We start from the raw sequence: 16,120 nt of genomic DNA, 5'->3' as shown, positions 1-16,120 counted from the left end.
GGAAATTGAATTTCTGTACACCGTCAGCAAGTAATTTCAGTATTTTCATCATAACAGTTTTTGACCTAATTAACTGAGCAAATAAATCAACATTATTGAATAAACAGCATTTTTGAAGGACTGTAATAACTATATACTTTCATGAGGATCCAAGAGATTTAATCAAGATGATTGGGCTTACATGACAAAGACTAATCACGGACTTTGCCATAAGGCAAGTTTGATATTTGAAATTCAGGACGCAGCAGGACACCACGGTATAGCAATGGGGGAGTTTTACACTCTTATTGGATTATTTGGTTACGGTTTCTTTGTGTGTCTGAGGGATGAATTTGTCCTAGGCATGAGAAATACATAAGGCAGCCGTGTGAAAATGGAGCTTAAGTTTAAGATAGACTGAAGGTTTGTGAATGGAGGGGGTTAATTTTATTTTTTTCCTCCTCTATCTTTTTTTTTTTTTAAAGCACTGTCACCCTCGGCTGTGTTAAAAGGACCAAGACTTGTTGAACATGATTTCTCCATAATTGGCCTCTATGGAGAGATTCGATTAGTAGCTGTCTGTCTAACCTACATCCCTCCTTTCTTTTTTCTTTTTTGTACCAAAACTCTCCAAAGGGCCAGGGGAGTTCAGAGGGAACAAAATGAACAATTCATGGACTTAGCTGTGCCCAGATTTCAGATAGAAGCTCTACACCGCCCCATGGTGGGAAATAAGAAAAAAAAAGAAAGGCTTGCAATAGAAAGGAAAGCTTCATTCAGCCGCTCTGATGTCCAGCCGCTCTCCTCCAAACAGCTTTTGCTGGTTCTTGTTGAAGGCGCAACACATCACAGCTTGTTCTGCCACTTCTGGCGTCGTTAGAAATTAGTCCTTTGTTCGAATCTCACCGCATGTTTGACATTCAGCTCACCGACGCATTTGTCAAGCCGGACATTGTGTTGCTATTGATTGGCCGAGACCTGGTCAGCGAGGAAGAGCGTGCGCCCGCCAGGTTATCAGTGACATCACCCCTCAGAAAAGTAGTGCTCGCCTCTCTTCCTTCACCCCCCTCCCTCTCCGTCGCCATCGACAGTGGAGGAAAGGAGTGCCTGATTTATTGAGACACGCCAGCGCCTGTCTGTGCACCCCAAAGGCACTGGATAACAATCCAGGAATACTTCCTGTCCCTGCAAACACTGTTTATTTACTCACTCTTGGGGAGGCAATGAATGCAGGCCCTGACTGACAAACAATCTTATGATGCAGCCTTCATGTCAGGACTGGACTTTTTTCTCCTTCATTCTTGCACCTCTCCTGAATATCTCAGTCACTTGTCAGTCCATTCTCCCCAGCCGTGGGCCCTGTTGACACAGAAATCCGTCACTTCGCACATGGGGGAGTGTAGGACATGTTGGCGGCCATTACTATTCATGAGGCGGTGTGATCCACTCTGTCACCCGTTGTCAGCGAGAGGTGTCTGTCTGCACCACTGCTCCCTTTGCTCTCTTTATCAGCCAAGGGTGGCTAATGAGAAGCACCAGGTTAATACCACCACTAGAACAGCGATGGCTTTAAACCTCTTAATTCATCTAGACACTGCTAATTGAAACCCACGTGAACTACACTTTGCAAACCATCCATTTTCATGCAAGCCGCAGCTAAATGCGCTCTGATGGAATTTTACAGAGTGACGCCAGGATTAACTCACCTTGAACCAGATCTTTTCCTTTTGAATTTGCATCCCCTTCCAGTCTCTTGTGGATGATGGCCGTTACCTTGAAACTAAGCCTTATGACAGGCAAGTAAAAACCCTTTAAGACCCAGAAGTGATGTGCAGCACTGAAAATAACCAGGTTCGGATTCTCTAAAATAATTAAAGGAAAGTAAAAACGGCAACCACGATCGAGACGTGACAGCCTCATAGTGTAAATTATAAACCTTATTTTACTTTTCAGTTGTCAGATTTGACACAGCCATCCTGCACTTGACTGCAAAATCAATATGCAGTAAACATTGCAGACTTGTTGACTCAAACCAGGAGTTCTGGCTCCCTCTTGCATATTTCGCCTCATTTTATTTATTTTTTTTAATGTTTGGGAACACTTCCAGGGATTTTTAGGTACAGATTCACAGGAAATTTGCCTGGTTACTGCAATTGAACGGTTCTATAGGTTGAAACTAAAAATCAATCATTTCTTCAAACCAGAGAACACAGGGACTAATACATCCTGCTGACTTCAACATGCTTCAAAGTGACGGTTATCAACTGAGGGATTTATTTATTTTTTAAACAAATTCATGTGAAGCTTAAAAACAAGGATTAAAAAAACAGAACAGAGTTGGTTCTTCAAAATCTCGCTGATACTTTTAAACAAGGAGTAAGAGTTAAGCAAATATGTGGAAGTTGAATGCAAGTACTGTCTTATTTTTTGATAAGATATTTTGCATCTGTCTGGCAAAATATGCTGGATTAAGAAATACAGATAATGCACCCGAACACACTGCTACAGTCCTGCTCGCCATTATTGGCACCCCTTCATGATTTGCATAGATGAGTGAATATCTTCAGAAATAAATGGAAATGTTCAAAACTTATATCAGCAGGATCTTTCAATTTGAGGTCCAAAGTAATTTAACAAAGACAATTACCATTTCAACATAAATATTTTAATTCCAAAGGACAAAACAGAAAACCAGCATGTGCACTAATATTGACACCCCTCTTTAATATTTGGTTGCGCAGCCTTTGGCAACAATGACAGCCTCCAAACATTTCTTATATTCATATATAAGCTTCTTGCACTTCTCGGGTGGCATTTTCTCCCACACTTCTTTTGCAATATGCTCAAGCTCTTGTACATTTGCACGGTTCCTTTCTCCAATAGTAGATTTCAGCTCCAATCAAAGATTTTTAATTGGATTGAGATCAGGAGTCATTGCTCGCCATTTTAAAACAGTCAATTTTTTCCCTTTCAACCAGGGGTGTGTGCTTTTGGAGGTGTGCTTTGGGTCGTTGTCTTGCTGGAGGACCCAGAATCTTCGCCGCAAACCAACTTTCCTTACACTGGGAAACACATTTCGCTCTAGAATTGCTTGATAATCTTCTGATTTCCTGATGCCTGTGATACGGTCAAGGCCTCCAGTACCAGATGCCGCAAAGCAGCACCACAGCATTATGGATCCTCCACCATGCTTGACTGTTGGTATGGTGTTCTTTTCTTTAAAGGCTTCATTGCGCCGTCTGTAAACATATTGTTTGTGTGATTTACCAAAAAACTCCACTTTTGTTTCATCTGTCCATAAAACGTTGTCCCAGAAGGTTTGAGATTTGTCCAGGTTCTCTATTTTTGCGAAGTTCAAACGTTCTTTTTATGTCTTTTCTTCAGCAGTGGGGTCTTCCTTGGCCTCCGCCCATAAAGCCCCACTTTGTTTAGTGTACGGCGTGTGGTACTTGTTGAAACAATCACACCAGACGGCTCCAGGTAGGTCTTTAGATGTTAGACATGGTGTTTTTTCCACCATTCGCACCAATCGTCGAAGACTTCTGTCATCAATTTTTCTCTTCCCCCCACGTCCAGGGAGGTTCATGACCGTTCTATGCCTGGAAAACTTCTTAAACCTCTTATGCACTGTTAAAACAGGGATACCAATGTGTTTGGAGATGGCTTTCTACCCTTTGGAGATCTTTTGCTTACAAATAATAGCATTTCTGATGTCCTCAGACAACTCATTTGTCTTTACCATTGTCACATGTGGAGATGAACTAACAGGTGGCTTTTAAAGCACCAACAAGATTATTCATTGGTTAATTAATTTTCACATGTGTGGAGGCAGTCCATCACAAGTGATCTTTATGTGTGATTTGCAACAGGAGAGCCAAATTGGGTTTTCATGTTGATTTGCAGCAAGGGTGCCAATACCATTGGCATGGTAAAAATTATGTTTTTCTTTGTTTTCCTCATGTTTATCTTTTTAAATATTTTTTTTATCATTTGCTGTTTTGCATCAAGCACAAGCTATCAGCAGTAAAATGTTGTTTCACTTGATGAATTTCCTTCAGTAAATATTCCATTATATGACTCAAACTTCATGGGTGCCAATAATGGTCAGCAGGACTGTAAATACATCTTGTATAAATTCATTATTAATTATTTTTGACAGCAAATTCTTGCACCAAGTCTTCCTACTGGTCAGGACACGTAAAAAAGGTTCTAGTTTACTAATTAAGACTGGAAATAATGTTACTTCTTGATCTAACAATGGCTGTTCATCCATGACTGGGTGCTCTTTTGTAGCTACAGTAAATTAATGAAGGATTTAATAATCCAGTACAATTCTTAAAATATTATGTTGTACGCAGCTATTGTTAACAGTTATATAATTGAATAATAAATCTGGCAGAAAAAGCAAATATCCTGTGGTATGACACTGAAACAAAGAAATAAAGTGAATTTTAATCTGTCTTGAAGGAGTTATGAAATTATGAGACTGGCAGCAATTCTTTTAACTGGATTTTGATGTTCCTGTGTGTCTCCTATTGGAGGATTTACTGTATTCATAGATTTTATAAATCTCTAATTTTGCTGCTTTGGACAAAATCCTTGGTGTATTTAATTTTTCAATTCTGCAGAGTAGAAAAAAAGCTATTTGTAATGTATAGTTCTGTAGAAAAATTGGAGTCTGCTGTAAAGCAGTCCCACACCCTAATTTGTGTTAAATATCAGAGCACAAGGAATCCTTTCACCACCAGCTTTGATGCATCTTTAAGGACTGCGGCCTAATGATAGGAGATCATTCCTTCAGCCTGAAAAGGCCGTGAATATTCAAATGAGCCATCAACAGCCGATGGTGTGAGAAATAACGGGTCCATCTTTTACCTGTCCCTTCTTGTGTGTGACAGCATGGTATATTTAGTTGACGGCATCATTGTCTTCCAAAAGCGGCGGATTTACCAGCATAAATTTCAGCGAGCGCGCACTCCCTCCCTTTGCGCCCGCGCCGGCAAACGCTCATTTATTTCCTCGTTTGTCATTTCAATAGTTATTTTATGGCGGTGCAGTATTAATTGAACTGCTTCTACTGCACAACAATTCAGGGCCCAGTACATCTATTACGAAGGGAGTGTTCCGGAAACGCTGCTGAACAGGCCCACAAATCAGGTTGTGCTGAGAGGGGAACCTCACCATAATGTAACACAATCACAGTAATCCTTCATTTACAACGTGTTCTTTTCTCAGCCATGCAAAGAAAATGCATTTAAAGCCCCAAGTGGCTGCTGTGGAGACGCTTGATGCTTGTGTTGTGCTTTAGTGGCAAGAAGTTTCCTATGTGTATAGCGAAGAGTGGTTTGATCTACATAGTTTAAGTATTTACCTCGAAGGGTAAAGTCTAAGTACAGCCTTCAAGAGCTATCTATCACCCTGCAACTTTTACATGTGTCCCTTTTCCAACATAGTTAATTGATGGCTGATGATTGAATTCAGCGTTTTCGTTCTGGTGTATCGGGATGCATCTAAAGGTTGCAGGATGATACCTCTTGAGTGCTGGACTTGGGCACCTCTAGGTTAAGGTGTTTGATGTATAGCACACACTGTTGTATTGTTAAACGAAAAAACTTAGAAATATGTTGTATTTTTTGCTTCTGCTTGAATCAAATCAAAATCAAATCAAATTTTATTTGTATAGCACATTTCAGCAGCAAGGCATTTCAAGGTGCTTTACATCATAATCCCAAAGTTTAAAATAAAATTCTAAGTAGATGGCAGTTTCCATTGCAATTGATAGATATTATTGTCTTCCAGCTTAGTACAGCCATGCAGACAGACAGCTGTACATATATGGTTGTTGTCTTTCACAACAAAGTGGTAGAATATAAGAAAAAAGATTCTTGAACCTTTGCAACATCCAGATGCCATTTTTTTCTGTTCTACCATTTATATGCAAGACTAAATATGGGAAAGTCTAGCCATCTTATTGTTAGACTTACTTTAAGTAAGTCTAACGTCTATTGTCATTGTACATGTCATCGTACAATGACATGTCAATAAATTTGGCTACAGCAGTACACAGAAAAAATACTGAAAAACTATAAATGTGACTATAAATACATATAGATGTATAAAAATGTTACTGGTGCAGATAAGAGAAATAAATCATAAAAAAATAATCTAGATATAAATATACAAATAATATATTGCGAAATATATAACTTAACATTTTCAGTCAGTCTTAATGGGGGTGTTGTTGGGAGGTAATTGTTTCAGAGCTGGGCTGTTCTATATCGAATGCTGCAGTATCTAATGCCAGAACCAGGCATGTGCAGAGGGGCGCCTGGGGGTGCTTGAGCACCTGCCCTTTTTGTTCCTTGCCCCAAAGTGTCCTTTTAGTGTCCGTAGGTCGTAGAGATCTGAAATTTGGTATGTAAGTAGATCTCCCCAAATCAAAAAAAGTCTCTTGGAGGTACCCCCTAAAATGCTCAGGGAGGTGGCCATTTTGGGTCAAAGGTCAAATATGGGCAATTTCTCCATTTTACTCACGTCGAACTTTAACGAACTCCTCCTAGGGACTTTGACCTATCGGCTTCATTTTTGGTCAGAATGCAGTTAAGGGGTGTGGCATTAAAAGTTATCAAAATGGTGAGTTTTTGTACATGTTTAGGGGGCGTTCCGGGGCGCCGAAGTTGGCGTACTTGCCACAGAAAACCAACCGCTACAACTTTCACATAGAAATGTCAGTTGGCACCAAACTTAGTATGAGGGATCCTGGTTGAATGCCTGACGATCCTATGTCGTCATAGTCTGACCTCACGTAAGTCTCGCCCCTCAGAACAGGAAGTGACTTTTGTTTACTTGGAAAGATACAACTCTGGCTCTCTTGACCTAATCAAGATGATCTGGTGTCAGATGACTGATAACAAGTTGGTCTCACGTGCTTTAAAGTGCCAAGAGTTTCCAGTGGAGGGCGTGGCCGTGGCGGCGTGACTCCACATGTCTCAGTCCAGCTGCACCAAACTCACTGAGATCGATCCTTGTCCACCCGCCGACATAAATCCAGTGGAAAATTTGGTGGGCGTGGCCCACCAAAGGCTGTGGAGGCCTAATTCCTCCACAGCGACCCCTAGAATATTTTAAATAATCAGCCCCCAGCCATGCTTTATCCCACAATTATGAAACTTGGTACACATGTGTAACTTGTCAGGACCTACAAAAAAGTCTCTTGGAGCCATGGTAAAACCCAACAGGAAGTCGGCCATTTTGGATCAAAGTCACCGTTTTGTCTTTTTTCATTGATGTCGTATCTGGGTGAACTCGTCCTAGAGCTTTCCAGATCCAGGCTTCAAACACAGTCAGCACAAGCACAGTCTTGAGGCATTGAGGGTCAAAAGTTAGCAAAGGAATTTTCCTATGTCAAAGCATGTGGGCGTGGCCAAGCCTCAAATCTGGCCATTCTCCATGAAACATGAAGGCTAGGGGAACTGCGCCAGAGCGTCAGCGGTGGCGGGAGAGTGGTGGTGGAGGAACCCTCACGGTGGCAAATAGGCAGGAGCGGCGCTGAGCTGCGAGGGCCTCCAACGCCGCTTGCGGCTTTAATTGCTTTTGTTTTGTTTTTTTTCCGTTTTTCTACAGTTCCACGTTAAAGTTTGATGCAGCTCTGCTTTCCTGAATGAACCATCTTCATCTCCACTGCAAGTGTAGCAAACAGGCAGCTCTTTTTTTTATAGATTACAGTCCACTAAAAGGTTGCATTGTGCCCTTGTTTATATTTTTAATAGTGTAATTCTGTAAAGACAAAATATGTCTGGTCCAGCTCTGATTTGCATATCTTGCTAAATTGCGGGTTTGAATATTGCAATACTTTACTATAACAAAATAGACCTGCAGAAAGAAATTACTAATAAAATATCTTACATATGTATATTTGTATGCTCTATATGGAGATGTTTGTTAGCTTTGATTGTACATGTCACATTTTTGTAAGTTATCATTGTTTATTAAACTCTGAAAGCTGTCTGGCTTTGTTAATATTCTGTCCTAGAATGCGGTAAGATGTGCCCTTTTTTTGTTGCAGAGTACCTGCCCCTTTAGTGGTCTCTGCACGGCCCTGGCCAGAAGCCAACCGGATGAACAGACCATAGAAAGAGGAATCTGGTGAGCTCTGGCTCAGCAGCTTCTGTGTGAAATGTTCTGGATGGGGCGGGAGTGGAGTCCCATTGATCCTCACAGTGTTGATGAAGGAGACCAGACCTGTGCCCTCGAAATGACCCCCATCTGGGCGCTTGTACGTTGGGGTTCACTCCGGTGAACGAGAGGGTAGCCTCCCTCCGCCTACGGGTGGGGGGACGGGTTCTGACTGTTGTTTGTGCTTACGGGCCGAACAGCAGTTCAGATTACCCACCCTTCTTGGAGTCCTTAGAGGGGGTACTGGAGAGTGCCCCTCCTGGGGACTCCCTTGTTCTACTGGGGGACTCCAACGCTCACGTGGGCAATGACAGTGAGACCTGGAGAGGCGTGGTTGGGAGGAACGCCCCCAATGATCTGAACTCGAGTGGTGTTCTGTTGTTGGACTTCTGTGCTCGTCACGGATTGTCCATCACGAACACTATGTTCAGGCATAAGGGCGTCCATATGTGCACTTGGCACCAGGATGCCCTAGGCCGCAGTTTGATGATTGACTTTGACATCGTCTCATCGGATTTGCGGCCGTATGTCTTGGACACTCGGGTGAAGAGAGGTGCGGAGCTGTCCACTGACCACTACCTGGTGGTGAGTTGGCTCCGGTGGTGGGGGAGGAAGCCGGTCAGACCTGGCAGGCCCAAACGTGTAGTGAGGGTCTGCTGGGAATGTCTGGCGGAGTCCCCTGTGAGACGGAGCTTCAACTCTCATCTCTGACAGAACTTCGAGCACATCCCGGGGGAAGTGGCGGACATCGAGTCTGAGTGGACCATGTTCCGTACCTCCATTGCCGAGGAGACCAATCGGAGCTGCGGCCGCAAGGTTGTTGGTGCCTGTCGCGGTGGCAACCCTTGAACCCGTTGGTGGACACCTTCGGTGAGGGATGCTGTCAAGCTGAAGAAGGAGTCCTATCAGACCTTTTTGGCCTTTGGGACTCCAGACGCAGCTGATGGGTACCGGCGGGCGAAACGGCATGCGACTCGGGTTGTCGCTGAGGCAAAAACTCAGGCGTGGGAGGAGTTTGGAGAGGCCATGGAGACAGACTTCTGTACGGCTTCGAGGCGATTCTGGTCCACCATCCGGCGTCTCAGGAGGGGGAAGCAGTGCAGTACCAACACTGTTTATAGTGGGGATGGTGTGCTGCTGACCTCAACTCGGGACGTTGTGGGCCGGTGGGCGGGATACTTCGAAGACCTCCTCAATCCCACCAACATGCCTTCTGTTGAGGAAGCTGAGCCTGGGGACTCTGGGTTGGGCTCTCCAATCTCTGGAGACGAGGTCGCAGAGGTGGTCAAAAAACTCCTCGGTGGCAGGGCCCCGGGGGTGGATGAGATCCGCCCGGAGTTCCTTAAGGCTCTGGATGTTGCAGGGTTGTGTTGGCTCACGCGACTCTGCAATATCGCATGGACATCGGGGGCAGTTCCCCTGGATTGGCAGACTGGGGGTGGTCCCCCTGTTTAAAAAGGGGAACCGGAGGGTGTGCTCCAATTACAGGGGGGTCACACTCTTAAGCCTCCCTGGTAAGGTCTATTCAGGGGTCCTGGAGAGGAGGGTCTGTCGGATAGTGTTGAGGAATATAATTATGTTAATAGTTAAAAGTTGTGTTAATTCACATTAAGATATGTTTTACTGAAAAGGAATGTGTTATGTTGTGCTGGTTCAACACCAAATAAGGTGTTGTACGAGACATCCTGGCAGGCAAGGGACTCAGCCAGAGTCTCTGTTTGGACAGATAAGAACTAACAATCTGACTAATGGTCCTCCTGAGGGAGCAGATTTAACTTCCACGAGGTCAGCCCAGAATTCTCGGAACTTCCAACACACACTCAATGTAAAACAGAGCCAGAAGCAAGATTCAGAATGCCATTGGTCAGATGTTTCCAATACACAACAGCAGACTGAAAGCGGTATAAATGCTCGAAGCCAGAAGCAGAAGACAAGACATTTTGGATTCTGAGACGATGAAATGAGATGATGAAAATGTAATATGTGATTCCGCAGATGTGCATTAAATGTCTTCCTGGTTGTCAGTGAGCCGGAGAGAATGGAGTTTTGTGTATCGTCTCTTAATTCATGAGTTTAGCACCTTTAAATTCCTCAATAATAGTCAAACCTCAGATTCAGGAAGAGCAGTGTGGTTTTCGTCCTGGTCATGGAACACTGGACCAGCTCTACACCCTCAGCAGGGTCCTGGAGGGTGCATGGGAGTTCGCCCAACCAGTCTACATGTGTTTTGTGGACTTGGAGAAGGCGTTCGACTGTGTCCCTCGGGAGGCCTTGTGGGGAGTACTCCGGGAGTACGGGGTACCGGGCCCTTTGATACGGGCTGTCAGGTCCCTGTATGACCGGTGTCAGAGTCTGGTCCGCATTGCCGGCAGTAAGTCGGGCTCGTTTCCGGTGAGAGTTGGACTCCGCCAAGGCTGCCCTTTGTCACCCATTCTGTTCATTACTCTTATGGACAGAATTTCTAGGCGCAGCCGAGGTGTTGAGGGGATCCGTTTTGGTGGCCTTAGGATCACATCTCTGCTTTTTTATCTCCCACCCTCATCTATGGTCATGAGCTTTGGGTCATGACCGAAAGAACGAGATCACGGGTACAAGCGGCCGAAATGGGTTTCCTCCGCAGGGTGGCTGGGCTCTCCCTTAGAGATAGGGTGAGAAGCTCGGTCATCCGGGAGGGACTCAGAGTAGAGCCGCTGCTCCTCCGCGTAAAGAGGAGCCAGTTGAGGTGGCTCGGGCATCTGGTCAGGATGCCTCCTGGACGCCTTCCTGGTGAGGTGTTCCGGGCACGTCCCACCGGGAAGAGGCCTCGGGGAAGACCCAGGACACGCTGGGTCTTACTATGTCACTCGGCTGGCCTGGGAACGCCTTGGAATTCCTCCGGAGGAGCTGGAAGAAGTGGCTGGGGAGAGGGAAGTCTGGGCCTCCCTTCTGAAGCTGCTGCCCCCGCAACCCGACCCCGGATAAGCGGAAGAAAATGGATGGATGGATGGATGGATGGATGGATGGATGGATGGATAGCCGACATAGCGCCTTGTGAAGATGCCGACTATGTGACTATAGTCGGCAGTGACATAAAATTGGACATCCTAACATTACCAGTCTGTATCTTCAAATGACCAAACTACTTCTACGTCATCCGTTTGAGTTAAAAACACTGGTGACCTTTTTTTTTTCTGTTAATCGACTTAGTTGGTTAACCTTCACATCTGTGTTTGGTTCTACTGATAAAATCACCAACGAAATAAGAAAAAATAAAAATATTTAAAAAAGCAACTATACAAAACTTTGACCAAACAGTCTGAGGCCACATTTTGTCTTTTATTTTCAGAAACGAAAAGCTTGTTTGACTACATGTTGCCCCTGCGTTCACCTTCTTATTTCTCTTCATAACTTGAGCTACTGCAGAACTGAACCAATCTCAATGCAACATACCTTAAGATCAAATTCCACCAGCCTGCTTCGCATTTGAGCTTATCAGAACTGTTTCTCTGCAACACTGATTCATGTCACCAACTCGCCGCTTTTTTTTTTGTTATATGTTTGCTAAACTTTGAAAAATACTTCTCTTAAAAATCGGTAAATTGCACTGTAACTTATTTTCTTAATAAAATTGGTAGAGGGGGGGAGGCAGCAGTCACTGGCTCGCTTTAATTCATCTGTTATCTCCTGAAAGACTTAATAATACTTTTGTGATTCAGCATCCGGTTCTCTAAAACAAACAACTTGCTCTGTAGCTGATGGGGACATCCAATTTAACTGCCATCTAAATGGAATCTATAATAAGCACAGTGGCACAATAATGGCAATGCACTGCATCTTCTGATAACACAGCAAGCATAAAAAAAAACCCTGTGATCGCTAAACAAGTGCAGTTTTTTTCCCCCTGCAGAGAGAAGAAGAACAAAATGTCCAGATGTCATTGGGGAGCTGTTGGTAAGGTATTCCCTGTGGGCTCCTCATAGGGGGCTACCTCGGTTCTCCGCTGGCCTTCATGCCCTATAGAGGTAATCTGCAGTCTGCAGTGCATCGGGCTTCTCTGCATTTCTGAAACCCCCCCGACTTTAATTTCACAGGCACCTGTTCCCTCGTGTGGTCACAGCGAAAGGAGTCAAATCACAGACTTTCATGTAAGAGCTGGAGACCAAGCGAATAGGGGTATGGAAAAATAGCCTCCCAGATTCTTGACATGTGAGGCAATGTTTCACAGCCAGAATTTTTTGTCAGCGCTTGTCAGCTAAGGTGGGCAGCAGAGTTCTGTATGGGCATACCGGGAAGATGGTGAAGCAAACCGGAGTCTATGTAAACCCATTATTGGACCACAGGGGATGTAGAGAGTGTTTTATTGAGGGGAAAATGTACCATAGAAGCAGCATGTGGAATTTTTTACCTTCCTGCCCAGCTTCCTTCTTATATTTCCAGGAGGTGAAGCAAAGTAACAGACTTGAAGTCTAAACTTCAAGTTTTTTTTCCCAGCAGCTTCAAAGCTAAAAATGTTGCATGGAAAAGGCCTACATCATTGTATTTCAGTCAGAATACTTTCAAAATTTCACATAAAATGTTCGTAAATAAATCAGTCTTTTCAATGGCTGTTGAACTTGATAAATAATTTAAACTTTTAATTAAATTAAGAAGACACTACCTAAAATAGATTATGACACGGCGTGTATAACGTCGGTGTAAAATCTACATAATGCTTGTTTTATATTTTCCTATTTAACAGTAACTGGTTAAATAAATAAATGACTACTGATTGGAGCCAAAGAAAAGGATGTGACTAAATAAACACAGGAGGGTTTTGTGGATGTAATCGAAGAGCACGGATTGTTGTTTATGAGCATAAAGTATATTAAGAAAATTCTTACTGTTGAACATTTACTTACGTTTATGTCCTCCGTCACAGCCAGATATCTCCTGACATCCACAGACAGCGTAAAATTCATAACATATCTCCTAAAAGTCCTCTTGAATGTTTAGCCACAGTAATTAGAAATAGTGTAAGTTTTTTCTCGGAGACTGAGCCGAATGAAGTTAATTTTTAAGTATTTTTGAGCAGCTTCGTGAAATAGAGTTTGAGTGGGGTTCAGTTCAGTTTGGTTTGTTTTGGTCATGATATTTAATTTGTAAATCCGGAGCGTTACCTGATCTTTTTAACAACATTACTGTAGTGATATTAAAGTCTCATAAGTAAAACATGTCCTCCTTATATGGGGAAAAGTGATGCATGCACAACCATCGGTTTGATTGTTATTATAAAGTAGTTTATCCTTGTGATTGTATGCATAATATGAACAACATGAGTCAGGACCCGAATAAAAACTGCAGCATCTGAATAGTTCCAGAAATTTGTATTTTTTGTTTTTTAAATGATGCAGCTACGCCCAGTTTTATACCCCTGGCAAATGTAGGTTTGAAGTAATATTTTCATTTGACCAACATGTTTCTTCTAACTGGAAGAAACCAAAAGACCCAACTTGTCTTAAAGAATCTGTAAAGGAGACTAAAGATTAGGCTTATCTTTGATGCTTAATGCGGTACGCTTTTATTCATCATAGTTTTCTCACAAAAGCACAATTATCATATGCTATAAGCCTTAACACAACTGGGCTGTGAGAAATGATATCTACCCTGTACACTTTAAACAGACACCTGCAGATCGGGGCTGTGGGACGCACACGCAGCAGCCCGATGAAACGATAGCGACTTTGGCGCCTTACCGAACATTCAAACGAGATTACAGGAAAAGCCAGAGGAACGACAGAGAAATGGACACAAATTGGGTTTCATTTGTTTACTCTCCTGCAATTGTGTTACCCATTCCCCCCCCACCCCAGTCCCCAGCTCTGGAGGTAATGATTGTGGGGGGACCAGATTAAAGGCTACAGCCGACTGTTTAGTGGGACTCTGCTAACAGAGATTAGCAGCAGCTGCTTGGCCACGGACTTTGCTTGGAAGAAAAAAAGAGACAAACTCCCCCCCCCTCCAGCATTGTCTGAGACCAAAACCACCTGGATGTGAAAGAATTTTGACAAGAGGAGGCAGTGTGAACACGGAGGATTGGCAGGCTTTTGTTTATCCGCGAGCCACGTCAGAAGCGGCTCGCCAGCTTGTAGTCGTTCTCCTCGACTTCTTTCCCACCCCGCCCGCTCGTTCACATGGCGAGCCGTTGCAGATGTTGCCTGTAATGATGCAGACGGCGCACACAATCACGCAGAATGGGAAAGCAGAGCTGGCTGAAATTAGTAAAAATTACTTTCCCATTACCTCCCTCATTGCTTCTGTAAGTAGTCAGAGTTTCCATACGATTAGGAGAACTAGCCATGGAGCGCCGGGTTTTACTGCACTCTATCTCACACATACAAAGAGGGAGAATAACTTAGATTAGCTTAACTTCAAGCCATTACATGATCCAATAAAAGACCCCATGTTCTCTTGTCACTTTTCCTTTACCACTAAGCAGGCATCAGAATAAAAAAAGCATCATGAGATTGCGTCCACATTTGGTCCCCTTTTTTTAAAGAAGAAAAAAAGTTTAATGCTTCAAACACTTGGCAATCAACCTTTCTGAAGCCTGATGGGAGCTAATTATTGCATGAGCATCAGTGAATCCACTATTTGTCCTTGTCTGAATACAATAAGACTCTCTATTGGTCTAGTTGTTTAAAAGGCCCAGGGCTAAATACATTAGAATAAATTCACAGGGTAAAATGAAATATTTTTTGCTTGAGAGTGATTGACTCTGGCCACTTTTGTAGCCTTGAACAATGCCTCAAAATCGAGTCATTCTTAGACTTAATGAAGACTTCAGTGCTTTCCAGGAAAGGGATTACGCAGGCATGTGAGAGCAGACAAATGCAGGATGAAATTTCTGACTGTGTACCTGCTCAACAAGCTGCCAGAGCTGACTTAGAAAAGGTTTGAGTTGGCACTGCCGTGTAATGGATCACCAGAGATGGGCCGGGAGAGTCGCGTGCCAGAGATCGGTTTACACTAAACTCAGGAACAGGGAAAAATGCAAGGTTTGCAAGGAAGAGAAAAAAAAAGCAAGGTTACAAATGCAATGCGTTGCATCAGAAACTCTGATTATGTGAAAAACAGACTCCAGTATTTGATTTTTCCTGTATACATTGTGCCATGCGAAAGCATCCATTGCTCCTAAACCTTTTCGCATTTTGTTACTTCACAACGACAAGCTTGAACCTGTCTTTTGGGGATCCTGTGACAAACCAACGCAAAGTAGTGCATAATTGTGACACGGGAAGAAAAGTTCTCAAGATTTTCCATATATACATCTTACATGTGAAAATTTGACGCTTTTTGCTGCATTTACACCTGCAAGTATTTTGAGTCCACCAACGTTGTACACAGACAGACATCTAACCCATTTTTCTTTGATAAATGGCTCAAGATCAGTCATATTTGATGAAAACCATAACGGAATAGCAATTGTGACTTTTCAGTCACTGTCTCACCAGTAGTATCCTGGGCTGGTGGCTGAAAGCAGCAGCTGTTGCTAAGGGTTTGCCTCCATTAGCACTCAGTTGGCTCATTTAGATGGCTTTGTAACTGGCTGTTTATAAAGTGCTTGTTCGTATAATGCCACTGTACAGGGAAACAATTTATTGACTATTTTTAAAAACTCATTCGGAATGCATTAGTTGAATGCACGGCGTCAATGGAGGTGACAACTCAGAAGCTACCAATATGACTCGAGACACAACGTAGTACAGAGAAGTAATATCCGTTACCAGGACAACCAGGTTTTTTTGCTTACACTACAGTAAGTAGTAAATGACATAGGCATTATTAAATATTTAAAACACTGTGTTTTTGACTTTGGAAACAAAAACTTTTGCAAAAAAAACACAAACTTGACCTAGTGGCCTGTTTAAGATGCCCACCGTAACAGGTGTGCTGGTTTTTAATGCTCTTCTTGCTTGACAAGTGTAAAAGCCAAGTGTGTAAAAGTCTG

At 43.3% G+C, this 16,120-nt stretch overlaps 1 protein-coding gene and 1 long non-coding RNA gene across 2 annotated transcripts in view; one reads left to right on the top strand and one right to left on the bottom strand.

Moving 5' to 3' along the window:
• Positions 1-16,120, top strand: part of ppargc1a (peroxisome proliferator-activated receptor gamma, coactivator 1 alpha) — a 344,879-nt gene that overhangs the window by 42,219 nt on the left and 286,540 nt on the right. The window lies entirely within an intron of this gene.
• LOC103480691 (uncharacterized) lies at positions 13,672-15,919 on the bottom strand. Its single transcript, XR_536146.3, has 4 exons — positions 15,621-15,919; positions 15,029-15,138; positions 14,413-14,493; positions 13,672-14,327 (listed from the first exon to the last, which is right to left on the bottom strand). It is a non-coding gene; the product is annotated as an uncharacterized LOC103480691 (long non-coding RNA).

The sequence above is a fragment of the Poecilia reticulata genome, chromosome 18, assembly GCF_904066995.2.
Source record: "Poecilia reticulata chromosome 18, P_reticulata-male-v2, whole genome shotgun sequence".
NCBI classification, from domain to species: Eukaryota; Metazoa; Chordata; class Actinopteri; order Cyprinodontiformes; family Poeciliidae; genus Poecilia; species Poecilia reticulata.
This window is presented reverse-complemented; position numbering and strand designations above follow the sequence as displayed.